Genomic DNA, 11,277 nt, shown 5'->3' with positions numbered 1-11,277 from the left:
AAGAGGCTCTGGAAAGTTCATCTTTTCTTAGCAGGAAGCCTCAGGTCCAGTGCTGTATTTCCTGATTCCTGGTGGTCCTGACTTTCCAGGCAGCCTTAGGAACACCCAGCAAAGGAGTGCTCTGGCCTGCCTGCTGTGCCCAGGTCTTCCTCCTTCCTCCTGTGTCGGTGGATCATTATCACCCTGGGCTCCAGGGGTCACTTCTGTTCCCAACTGATCTGATACCTTCATCTGATAACTCCTACCTTTTTCAGTCCATTCTAAGCACTACCTGTTCCCTACTGTATGCACATCCTGGATAGTGGGGAAGGGAGACACATGTCAAGAAAGACATAGTCCTGGCTGCAAGTTTTTTTTTTTTTACAACTTGTAAAGGAATAAAACTAGTTCCTAAGTTGTGCTATCATAAGGCATTGTCCCCGACACTGAACACTCAGGCTCGTGCTGCAAAAAAATCACTGAGTACTGAAAATGACAGTAGCATTCATCAAGAAAGGTTTGAACTTGAATCTTTAACTTCAAAGAAGAGCCAAGGAAATGTTAAGCATTGGCTTTCTAGAACCCCAGAGGACCATTTCGACATGAAACGATCAGAAAGCACTCAGGTTTCTTCCTTTTCCCATGAACTGTCCCATCAAACCAGGCTTTCTGAGGCAGATATCAGACCCCACTTTGGTGAAACACAATCTTGTGTACTAAAATAACCAAATGTATTGAAATTACATATATATTTGATAAAGCAACTATTTATTGTTTCCACCATAATTGTTACCCCTGACCCTTATTTTTAAAGCTCAAATTCCAGGGTGGATTCAGATCTGCATACCTGCTTGGCTCGTGAGCAGCCTCTGACCTGGAATCCCTTCTCTGATGTGGTCTGCTACTGTTTCTGTGATTTCTTCCAAACCCGAGGTCAAGCTCAGTTCAGAGGCCATCCCTAATTTTGCTTGTTCCTTTATTCCACGTTCTGCTTACATCTATTATTTTACAGTAATGCAAAAGTAATGTTAATGGCTCCTGTGGTAAGCAGAATGACTGTCCCCCTTCTCTGTGAAGATGAGCATATAGCTTTCTGGAACCCAGGAATGTGTTAGGTTGCACACAAAGGGAAATTAAAGGTGAGAATGGGATTGAAGCTGTCATCCAGCTGACTTTAAAATGGGGGAGATTAAACTGGATTATCCAATGGGCCCAATATAATCATAGGGATCCTTCAAAATGGAAGGGGAGGCAGAGGATAGCCAGAGGGACAGGGAGATATGACTGAGGACACAGGTCAGAGCAATGTGATATGAGGACTGGTGCCCTTGTTGCAGGATCTAAAGAAGGAGGAGGGGGGGCCACAAACGAAGAAAGTAGGTAGCTTCTAGATGCTTTTGAAGGGAAGGAAATGGAGTCTCTGTTAGAGCCTCCAGAAAGGATCATAGCCCTGCCAACACTTTGGTTTTTCTCTTTTTTGTGTGGAAAAATACATATGTATATATAACATAAAATTTACCATTTTGTCTTTTTTTTTTTTTTTTTTTTAGTGTTTAGTTCAGGGGCATCAAGTACATTCACATTGTTGTCCATCCATCAGCACCATCCATCTCCAGAACTTTCTAACCAATCTGAACTAAAACTCTGTCCTTTTATCTGTACTGTCATTTGCAAATATCTTCTCCCATTCCGTGGGTTGCCTCTTTGTTTTGATGACTGTTTCTTTTGCTGTGCAGAAGCTTTTTATCTTGATGAAGTCCCAGAAGTTCATCTTTGCCTTTATTTCCTTCGCCTTTGGAGACATATCTTGAAAGAAGTTGCTATGGCTGATATCAAAGAGGTTACTCCCTATGTTCTCCTCGAGGATTCTGATGGATTCCTGTCTCACGTTGAGGTCTTTTATCCATTTCGAGTTTATCTTTGTGTACGGTGTAAGAGAATGGTCAAGTTTCATTCTTCTACATATAGCTGTCCAGTTTTCCCAGCACCATTTATTGAAGAGACTGTCTTTTTTCCACTGGATATTTTTTCCTGTTTTGTCAAAGATTATTTGACCATAGAGTTGAGGGTCCATATCTGGGCTCTCTACTCTGTTCCACTGGTCCATGTGTCTGTTTTTATGCCAGTACCATGCTGTCTTGGTGATCACAGCTTTGTAGTAAAGCTTGAAATCAGGTAACGTGATGCCACCAGTTTTATTTTTGTTTTTCAACATTTCCTTAGCAATTCGGGGTCTCTTCTGATTCCATACAAATTTTAGTATTATTTGCTCCAGCTCTTTGAAAAATACTGGTGGAATTTTGATTGGAATGGCATTAAAAGTATAGATTGCTCTGGGCAGTATAGACATTTTAACGATGTTTATTCTTCCCATCCAAGAGCATGGAATGGTCTTCCATCTTTTTGTGTCTTCTTCAATTTCTTTTAGGAGTGTTCTGTAGTTCCTCGAGTACAGATCTTTAACCTCTTTGGTTAGGTTTATTCCGAGGTATCTTATGGTTTTTGGTGCTATAGTAAATGGAATCGATTCTCTAATATATCCAGGATCTATAAAGAACTCCTCAAACTCAACACACACAAAACAGATAATCATATCAAAAAATGGGCAGAAGATATGAACAGACACTTCTCCAATGAAGACATACAAATGGCTACCAGACACATGAAAAAATGTTCATCATCACTAGCCATCAGGGAGATTCAAATCAAAACCACATTGAGATACCACCTTACACCAGTTAGAATGGCCAAAATTAGCAAGACAGGAAACAACGTGTGTTGGAGAGGATGTGGAGAAAGGGGAACCCTCTTACACTGTTGGTGGGAATGCAAACTGGTGCAGCCACTTTGGAGAACAGTGTGGAGATTCCTCAGGAAATTAAAAATAGATCTTCCCTATGACCCTGCAATTGCACTGCTGGGTATTTACCCCAAAGATACAGATGTAGTGAAAAGAAGGGCCATCTGTACCCCAATGTTTATAGCAGCAATGGCCACGGTCGCCAAACTGTGGAAAGAACCAAGATGCCCTTCAACGGATGAATGGATAAGGAAGATGTGGTCCATATACACTATGGAGTATTATGCCTCCATCAGAAAGGACGAATACCCAACTTTTGTAGCAACATGGACAGGACTGGAAGAGATTATGTTGAGTGAAATAAGTCAAGCAGAGAAAGTCAAGTATCATATGGTTTCACTTATTGGTGGAGCATGACAAATAATATAGAGGACAAGGGTAGATGGAGAGGAGAAGGGAGTTGAGGGAAATTGGAAGGGGAGGTGAACCATGAGAGACTATGGACTCTGAAAAACAACCTGAGGGTTTTGAAGGGGCGGGGTGGGAGGGTGGGGGAACCAGGTGGTGGGTATTAGGGAGGGCACAGATTGCATGGAGCACTGGGTGTGGTGAAAAAACAATGAATACTGTTACGCTGAAAATAAATAAAAAATTAAAAAAAAAAAAAAAACTCTGTCCTCATTAAACTCCATGACCTCCCTGCCTCAAGCCTCTGTTAACTTCCATTCCACTTTCTGTCCATATGAATTTGAATACTCTAGGTACCTCATATAAGTGGAATCATACAGTATTTGTTTTGTGTGTGTGTGTGTGTGTGTCTGGCTTATTTCACTGGGTATAATGTTTTCAAGGCTTATTCATGTAGCAGGTATCAGAATTTTATTCCCTTTAAAGATTAGATAATTGTACATTGTATATACATTGTATATACAGACATATCCAAAACACAATATACATTGTGTATATCACATTTTGTTTGTCCATTCGTCCATGGATGGGTATTTTGGGTATTGGGACTAATGTTGCTGTGAACACTGCTATACATATATCTGTTCAAGTCCCTGCTTTCAATTCTTTTGTGTCTGCACCTAGAAGTGGAGTTACTGGATCCTTTGGTAACTGTGTTTAATTGTTTGAGGCCATGCCATTTAACATACCTACCAGCCATGCACAAGTGTTCCAATTTCTTCATATCCATGCCAGCACTTTTCTTTTTCTTTTTTTAAAATTAACATATAATGTATTATTTGCCCCAGGGGTACATGTCTGTGAATCATCAGACACACAATTCACAGGACTCCCCATAGTGCATACCCTCCCCAATGTCCATCGCCCAGCCACCCTATCCCTACATGCCAGAACTTTAAAAATTCTGGATTGTTTGTTTGTTTGTTTTTTGCTAATAGCCATCCTAGTTGGTGTGAAGTGGTACCTCATTGTGGTTTTAGTGTGCATTTCCCTGGTGATTAGTGATGCTGAAGCACCTTTTCATGTGCTTGTTGACCTTTTGTATATCTTTGGAGAAATATCTATTCAAATCTTCTGACCATGTGTTTAATGGAGTCTTTTCAGTTTTGTTGTTGTTGAGTTGTAGGAGTTCTTTATATACTCTTGATATTAATCCCTTATTAGAAATATAATTTGCAAACATTTTCTTTCATTCTGTGGGCTGCCTTTTTTACTCTCTTAATAGTGTCCTTTGGTGCACAGAAGTTTTTACAACTTCTGGAGTCCATTTTACTTATTTTTCTCTTTTGTTATCTATGTTTTTGGTGCCCTGGCCAGGAAATCATTGCTACACCCAATGTCATGAAGTTTTTCTCTATGATTTCTTCCAAAAGTTTAACAGTTTTAGCTCTTACATTTAGGTCCATGATCCATTTTTGGGTTCATGCTTTGTATATGTTGTGAGGTAAGGGTCTAACTTAATTCTTTGCACATAAGTATGCAGTTTTTTTCAGCACCATTCATTGAAAAGACCGTCTTTCCTTCACTGAATGGCACCCTTTTTGAAAATCATTTGATCATATATGTGAAGGAATGATTTTTGGATTCCCTATTCCATTTCATTGGTCTATATGTCTGTCCTTACTCCAGTGTCACACTGTTTTGAATATTATAGCTTTGTAGTAAGTCTTGAAATAAGGAAGTGTGAGTTTTTTAATTTTGTTCTTTTTTAAAGGTGAGCCTGGTGGTGGGTATTAAGGAGGGCACATATTGCATGGAGCACTGGGTGTGGTGCATAAACAATGAATCTTGGAACACTGAAAAAATAAAATAAAATTAAAAAAATAAAGAGTGTTTTCACTATTTGGGGTACCTTGAAATCTCATGTAAATTTTAGGTTGAGGTTTTTTATTTCTTAGAAAGACATCATTAGGATTTTGATAGGGATCACATTGAATCTCTTTGATAGGGATTTCTTTGGGCAATACTGCCATCTTAAACATACTAAATTTTCCACAAACACAGGAGGTTTTCCCATTTACTTGTATCTTCTTTAATTTCTTTTGGTGAAGTTTTGCAGTTTTCAGTGTACAAGTCTTTTGCCTCCTTGGTTGCATTTATTCCTAAGTATTTTATTCTTTTGGATGTTATTGTAAACTTTCTTCTTAATCATACTCCCAATGAGAGTAAAACTTGGATTTTAGACCCACGTTAGGTTTCTGACCTATAGAACTTCAGCATAATAATTTGTGTTGGTTTAAGCCACTACATTTGTGGTGATTTGTGAAAGTAGCAATAGGAAACTAATACAGCTCACATCTATTGGATATCAGCTATGGGTTAAGCAAAACACTAGGAAATTATCTGAATCTTTATAAAATTCTTCAAATTAAACCCATTTTAACAAATGAGGAAACTGAAGCTTGGAAACTTGCTCAAAATCACAGTTTGTTATTAGCAGTTATGAGATTTGAATCAGGTTCAATTAATAGATGCACATGACACTACCACAAAGTATGGAGAGTGATTAAAAACTCAGGACAGAATGAATATATCCAGGTCAATGACATTTTTCATAGTTTTTCCTTACACACAGATTTCAGCTTAATTTTGTCAAGTCTCTAAGAATTGGCTTTCAAATAAATTATGAGCCACAAGCACATGGAGGTATTTTTAAAAATTATCTAACTTGATTGTCCATCTTATTCATAAAGTTTCTTGTTGAATGGTTTCCCCAAAAAATCAAATCCATCCTTTAAAGGCAAAGATTTGGTATCAACAAATTGGTTATTAAAAAGACACAAACATTTCCAAAACACAAAAGTCCAAACATGCTTTGAACAGAGGCCATCACTAGAACAAAGGAAGATTCTGGGCAGGGGCAAAGTTTTTTGGATCTGTAAATTCTGTCGTTTTTTTTTTTTTTTTTCTTCAAAACAGAAATCTCAATCCCTGTAGCTGAACTGTAATTTTGTAAGTAAATGTATTCTTCATGCCCTTAAATACTTCCATGTGACTTTTAAATTGTTTCCCGGTACTCTGTCATCATCATCATACATGATGACAGTTTTTCTCCACCTTGGTGGTACTTTGGAATCATCTGGGAACTTAAAAAAAATGCTAGAACCTGAGTTTGCCCTTAGAGAATCTGATTTAATTGGTCTGGGATGTAGGCTGGCCACTGCAAGTTTTCTTATTTCTTTTATTTTTATTTTTTATTTTTTTAAAATATAAATTCAATGAGCCAACATATAGTACATCATTAGTTTCAGATGTAGTGTTCAATAATTTATCAGTTGTATCTAACTCCAAGTGCTCATCATGTGATCTCCTTAATGCCCACCATCCAGTTACCCTATTCCCCACACCCTCCTCCCCTCCAGCAAACCTGTTTGTTTCGCAGAGTTAAGAGTTTCTCATGGTTTTTCTCCCTCTCTGCTCTCTTCCCATTCAGTTTTCCCTCTCTTCCCTTATAAATCTCTGTGCTGTTTCTTATATTCCACATATGAGTGAAACCATATGATAATTGTCTTTGTCCGATTGATTTATATCACTCAGCGTAATACCCTCCAGTTCCATCCATGTCGATGTAAATAGTAAGTATTCATCCTTTCTGATAGCTGAGTAGTATTCTGTTGTATATATGAACCAAATCTTCTTTGTCCATTCCTCTGTTGAAGGACATCTTGGCTGCTTCCGCAGTTTGGCTATTGTGGACATTGCTGCTATGAACACTGGGGTGCAGTGGGAGTTTAAAAATCTCTACCGGCTCCACTCTACTTTAATGAGCCAATTGTGACCCACTTGCCAGAAGTAGGGTTCTAGTTCTCACTTACCTTCTCATCAGTTCTGTGTCCTTGGACAAGACATGTTACTTCTCTGAGCCTCAGTTTCCCCAAGGTGGAGGTAACAATATCTTCTCCGCCTGCATTGTACATTTGCCAAGAGGATTGTGGAAGACTGTGTTTATGGAAAAACTTTGCAATCTAGATATTTTTATTAGGATTATAATTTTGATTATTGATGACTTAACATATAGATAAGCTTCTTAAGAATAGAAAAACATGGTCATTTTTGTTGTTGTTTCATGCCCAACAGTAGAATTTGTATACCATCCTGTTGTCTTTTACATCATTGTTTCTTTCTTTAAGTCCCCTACCTAGCTCTGGAGTATGTATTCTATATAATATTATTTGATACTTTTTGGCTCCACCCCCATCTTCTGATGGGGGCCCAGGCCCATCTCATTTGCATGTCCAGTGCTCTTTTGTGATCTATTTAATTGGCTCTTGGCTGTCCTGGTCTGAACTCTTAGCCCACTGGGAATATCCTTCTCAGATACTTGACCCATCCCCGAGCTTATGCCCTGAAAAATTTGGCTGATTCTTTTCCTGAAAATTCTTATTTGTTATGGGTATAGCTAGGGCATTTTTTTTGCATCCTTATATCTGTGGTCAGAGTCACTGTTTGAGTGCTTTGAGGCCTGAGGCTGCTGTCAGGATCTCTAGGAAGAGCAGGACTGTCCAGGAATGTACAGCATTTCTCTCTGTAAAAGCCCGTCTCATTACTTCCAGGAGGCACGCCTCATCACAAGCTTGTGGGATTTGTCACTTTTTAATCTCCAGTTTACTGAGGAGCAAAGCAACATGCAGGAAGCCTAGGTGTGTCTTCCTGTCCATGCTCAGAGCTGGCATTGGAATTCATGAGCTACCTCTGTTTTCTTCTAGTTCTCATGTTTTGTCACATCCTGGCCTATGCCAGTGTCCTATTTCTCTACTTCACAGTGAGGTGGGATGGGCCCAGCAGACCTGAGTCTACTTACTTGTGTCCTTTTAGACAATTTACTTTCTTCCCAGATTCTTGATCTCTGATACATGGTGACAATAGTGGCATTGAAACATCCAGGATTTGGTGTGAAGATGGAATTTTATATGTGAAGGGTCCTAGTAGACTACCTGATGAGGAAGTGACATATTGCTATTCATTTCTTTCCTGCCTCACCATCTGGGCCTCAGTTTTCTTCTCCATAAATTCAGGTCTTTCTAGCTCTAGAGTTCTTTGATTCTTAGGAAATAGATCCTACTTCTGAGGTGAGTTTTATCGGGCTAAAAGTTCAGGGTGAGGCAAGTAGGCTTTCTCCAGCATTCTAAATCACCTTAGGTCATGCTGTTGTGCATTTTGATTTTTTTAGATGCTAAGGAAAGGCAATCTGATTTTCAATCTGGACATAGCAACCAATCATGCAAAAGGACAGCCTTTTGCCTGTGAAGAAAAGGAAATAAGTATAATTTGGTTTTGGTTCAAGAGGGTACCATAGAGTGTAGCTGGGTGAGAGAGGCCTTTGGGCAGAGAGGACTTTGGAGGACTGATGAGCTTGGGGGGTGGAGTGGGAACAGGGACCTAGTAGGAATCAGAAACAAAAACTATAAAGAGAGGGGCAAGGGGAAGAAAGGAATCTAAGATTTCCTTCCCCTCACAAAATCAGAGAAACGTCTGTGCCAAATGTTTGCATTGTGTTTAGGTATTCAGGGTCAAAAATTAGACAATGAATTGTTCAAATCCCAGCTCTGCCACTCATTGGCTGTGTCTGGGAAAATCCTGAGCCTTTCCCAATCTCTTAATTTATCTGTAAAATGGGAATAATTTTATAGGCCAGTCTTACAGGCTTGTTGGGAGGGTCAAATGAGAAATGTACTATAGCACTTAGTGCCTTGTTGGGCATAGAATAAGTATTCATGAAGTGGTAAGTAACATGGTCAGCATCGCCAAAACCACCACCATCATTATTATGGATGTTAGCATGGAAACACAACGCTTGGGGGAGTCCCCAGTAGATTCAGTGGAATCCATTTCAAGGCCAGTACAAGAAAGGGGGCTTTCATGGCAATACAACCCTGTGTAGAGAACACGTCCTCCTCAAGAACCACCCCAAATAAGAACCGAATCCACAAGATCAGCAACTTTTCAGGGAATGTAGGGGCAATGGGCCCTCTGTTAACTTCCTACTCCAGCCACCAAGTTAATGTTAAATTTGCATTTTTATTGACTAATTCATGAATATAGTTCTGTGCCCCTAGTGTTTGCAAGGTAAGTGAGTGAAGTTTTATCAGCATTGGGCTGGCATGGGCTGTGTGCCCAGGTGTCTGCTTAACAGAATTGGATTTTCAGAAAATTCTACATCTGAGCCATCTGGGCCAACAGTAAGGAGGAAGGTTATGGAAATAATCATCACTCCCCACCCCCATCCATATTCACACACAATATTACATATACACACACACACGTACACACATGCACACACACATATATTTAAGATTTTAATTACTTATTAGGAAGAGAGAGAGAGAGGGGCAATGACAGGGGGAACAGTAAGGGGAGAAGCAGTTTCCCCAGTGAGCAGGGAGCCTGATGCAGGACTTGATTCCAGGACCCTAGGATAGTGACTCAAGCCGAAGGCAGACACTTAACTGACTGAACCACCCAGGCATCCCCACACACAATATATTACTTACATTTTACAACAAAACTATGAGGTGGGGAGCATATTACTACTTAAATTTAAGAAATGAAGAGAATGAGTCAAAAAGGGGAACTCACTTCTCTGAACTCATATGATCAGTAAGAATGTGAACTCAGGTAGGTTAGCTTCAAATACTTTTCTGTTACCTTCATACTTCCTTTGAAATCTGGACACAATGTTCATAAATCACTTATATGATGTTGTACAAATAATTTTTGGGGGACTTCTGTCTGAACCCAAGATTTTGTTTCTGTGTAGAAGGAAGGACAGAAAAAATGACAAGGAATAGAACGTGAGATGAGGAAGGCTACTTCATTAAGATCCTTTACTGGGCAATAGGGAGACTCTCAAGAGTTTGGAAGTGTCCAAGGGTCTCTGATCCCAGAGGTAATATAGAGGTGCACGCTCATCAGAGATGGTGCCCACTTCTTAGGGACGACAGAGTTAAGGTGCATTCTCATGGGTTGTGACTTGTTCTGGGAGCATCTCAGGTGGGTAGAGTTACACCCCTAGGGATATACAGTGCTCTCAGGAAGAGGATTAGCACTAGGGATAAGGTGAGAGAAATTTCCAGAGACTTTGAGTTAAGGTCACCATAGACACAAAGATAACTCTGAGCTCCTCATTCTGGTTTTCCATTCTGTTGAGCTGAAGTATTATGCTTTATGTTTATGCTTCTACATTGCCACTTGAACTCTCTGTGGACTATTCCAGGCATAATTTTATTTCTAGATATTTCTTCTCTTTCTCACCTTTAGGGAGACTGTTGTTTCAGTACAGATTGGTAAACTTCTTCTCTAAAGGGCCAGATCATAAATATTTTAGGCTTTGCAAGCCGTATGGTTTCTGTTACACTATTCAACTCTGCCATTGTAGGCCAAAAGCGGCCACAGATAATACCTAATGAATGTGGGTGTGTGCTATGTTCATTTAGTTAGAAAAAAAAGGGAGGAGGCTGAACTTGGATGGTGGGCCCTAGTTTGCTGATCTCTGCTTCAGTGTTATCCACCCATTTTAGCCAGTTTCACTTCTCAGCCATGAACAACCCATTATTTTCAATCTCCATGTATTGATAAACTCCTTAAGCCCCAGTTAATGCTCTCATGAGTGGCTAATACAGGACAAGTTTCTGCTACAAAGTCAAGTTGAACCGAACACTGAGAAATGGGTAGGCCTGGGAAAAAAGGGCCACCTGGAAGACTGTTCACTCCAGACTCTTTCCAGGGAACTAGTGGCGGAACCTCATGGGTGAGGAGTCCCAAACAACTCCACCCCATGTCCCTGGATCTCCTCCCCTCTGAGTAATGGGGAGACCATTTGGGTTTGTGATGATTCTGTCTCCTTTGAAGCCATCTGATGAAACTCTGATTTCACCAACCACTAGCACCCAGGAGGAACCTGGTGTGACACAAGCCGAATGGAATAATTTTATGGGTTGAGGGGACTCTTTGGAGGCATCTAACTAGCATATTTTGGAGAAAAAATTAGCTGAAGCATTAGGAAGGGAAACTATGTTGTATGCCAACCCCCA

This window comes from Martes martes, assembly GCF_963455335.1.
Source record: "Martes martes genome assembly, chromosome: 16".
Classification (NCBI taxonomy): Eukaryota; Metazoa; Chordata; class Mammalia; order Carnivora; family Mustelidae; genus Martes; species Martes martes.
The sequence above is the reverse complement of the archived record's forward strand: the minus strand, read 5'-3'. Positions refer to the sequence as shown.